We start from the raw sequence: 2689 nt of genomic DNA, 5'->3' as shown, positions 1-2689 counted from the left end.
GGAGCGGCGGGGTGGGGCTATGCAGGGGGCGGGCCCTGATATGGCAGGGGGTGGGGCTGTGCAGGGGGCGGGCCCCGGATGGCAAAGGCGGGGTGGGGCTGTGCAGGGGGCGGGGCCTGGGATGACAAGGGGGTGGGTGGGGCTATGCAGGGAATAGGGCCTAGTGTAACCCTATCAGGGCGTTTGTGCCCCTGCGACCCCTCGAGTCAATTGACACACACCAGGCCTTTGAAAAAAACAAAGTAGACTTTATTGCCAGCAGGTCAAGCAAGGATCTTGGAGACTAAGCCTTCAGTCAAGCTCCCTGAGGCTGGGGATTCCAGGGTAGTTAGGGATAGAGAAAAAAAAAAAAAAAAGGGATAGAGAAGTTATCCATAATTCATGAAGCGTCTGAGATTAGAAGGGCAATTTCAGGAACTAATTAACATGTGTGGGGGTGTGTTTTTCCAGGTGTGACGCATGAAGTTCATCTAAGGACAGCTTTGCTGCTTTTTGCACACGTCCCATGTCCGAATGGGGCGGGGTGGCAGTGAAGTGTCCTTGGGCTACTTCACAGGATTCTTTATCAGGAACTAATCGACCACAGACGGAGCGGGGAGGGGCGTGGTGATGGGTGGACAGGAAACAGTTCAACACTGTTGGTTACACTGGGGCGGCAAGGGGAGGGGTGGGGCTATGCAGTGAGCAGGGCAAGGCCACACACAGAGGGGTGGGGGGCTCCCCTTCTTTCTCCCCCACCACGTGGGTTTTCAGTTTCTGCCCATCCAACACAACTTGATTCTCCCCTTTTTGATCCATTTCAAAGTCTTTCAGGTCCTAAGGACCAGAGCTGCTTCCAATAAAGTTTCAAACAATTTAAGTAAAACAGGAGAGTTGTGTAGGTCACATATATTGGAAGCTGAGATGTTTTCGTCCTACCATGCGGTGGTCGTTTTTGTGTGTCCTGAAGTCAATTACGATTCACTGCAACTCAATAGGACAGCAGAGCTGCCAAATAGGGTTTCCTAGACTGTAAGCACAGATGTCACTTTGAGGACTAAGGTGTGCCTTGTTGTACGGGAAAAAGCATCACAAAGTTTAGTAAAGCAAAACAAAGTTTTATTCAGCATATATTCAAAAAGGCAAAAGTAGGAAGCAGGCAAGCATTTTGCTAGAGCCATGTCTGCCCGAGTCCAACGAGATATTATACACAAATAATAGCTCAGGCAGGCATAGCTGTGGCAGCCTGCTTGTCTATTTTCCCATTATAAGCAAGAATGGGAAAATAGACAAGCAGGCTGCCACAGCTATGCCTGCCTGAGTCCAAAGAACTTTACAGAGTCGTCAGTATATATTAACATGACAAAATGGGCAAAACCATCGAAAGCTTCACCTTTTCACAGATTGGCAAGAAACTACATTTTGAATTGTCTTTCTTAACAATCATTGATCCAGGTTTCAGTAATGACAGCAGGAGGGTCTTCACTGGTCCGACAAATTTTCTATTAGGAAACCCTGGTGACAGTGGTTAAGTACTACGGCAGCTAACAAGAGATTGGCAGTTCGAATCCCCTAGGCGCTCCTTGGAAACTCTATCGGGCAGTTCTACTCTGTCCTATAGGGTTGCTATGAGTCGGAATTGACTCGACAGCAGTGAGTTTTTTGGTTAAATGCCAATGGAAAAAGATAAGAGTGGAAAATTTTTTGTGATCTGTTTGATTGCTTTATGTGAAAGATTCCCTAAAAGATATTTTCCAAGATTATTCTATTGTCTTTATCTCAGGCCCCAGTATGTGCCCTTGTGAGCCCAGCTCCAAATGGGTCACATTCTCTATGCTCAAGGACAGGGAATAATGACGTCAGTATTATTTCCTAAATCAGCCTGACCTAAGCCATGGTATTTTCAATCATCTCACATGCATGCGAAAGCTGGACAATGAATAAGGAAGACTGAAGAAGAATTGATGCATTAGAATTATGGTGTTGGCAAAGAATATTGAATATACTGCCAGAAGAGCAAACAAATCTGTCTTGGAAGAAGTACAACCAGAATGCTCCTTAGAAGAGAGGATGGTGAGATTTATTCTCACGTACCTTGAACATGTTGTCAATAGGAACCAGTCCCTGGAAAAGGACATCATGCCTGGTAAAGTAGAGGGCCAATGAAAAAGAGCAAGACTCTCAGAGAGATGAACTGACACAGTGGCTGCAATAATGGGTTCAAGCATAGCAATGACTCAGTGGCTGTGGGTACAAGTTGTGATTATTCAAGAGTGAGCTGTTATTCCTGTATCAACCAAAACATACTCCTCTATTTAATGGTACAGGCAGTCCACGACTTACCAAGGGCTTACATTCCAATGACTCCATTGTAACTTGGTTCTGATGTAAGTCAATAACTCTTCTTTTCTTTCATTATTATTGCCTTTTATTATCAGTATCTCTATAAATCCAATTTTTATTTGTTGGCATCAGTGTCATGACAATGAAGTTGAAGTCCTCATGGCTGTTGGATTCATGCAAAGTTCAATTGTATGTCATTAGAGTTGAACATTACCCAAATTCCTATCCATTATGACACCCTACACCAACACCTACACAGATTTCATTGTAGACCAGGCCACAGGCTGCTATATGACAGTGTTTTGATCGGTAAATCATAACATTGAACATATATGAGTGAACATCTGAGAATCATAACATCAGCAAA

Source organism: Loxodonta africana, chromosome 2, assembly GCF_030014295.1.
Source record: "Loxodonta africana isolate mLoxAfr1 chromosome 2, mLoxAfr1.hap2, whole genome shotgun sequence".
Taxonomy (NCBI): domain Eukaryota; kingdom Metazoa; phylum Chordata; class Mammalia; order Proboscidea; family Elephantidae; genus Loxodonta; species Loxodonta africana.
Note: the sequence above shows the minus strand (reverse complement) of the source record.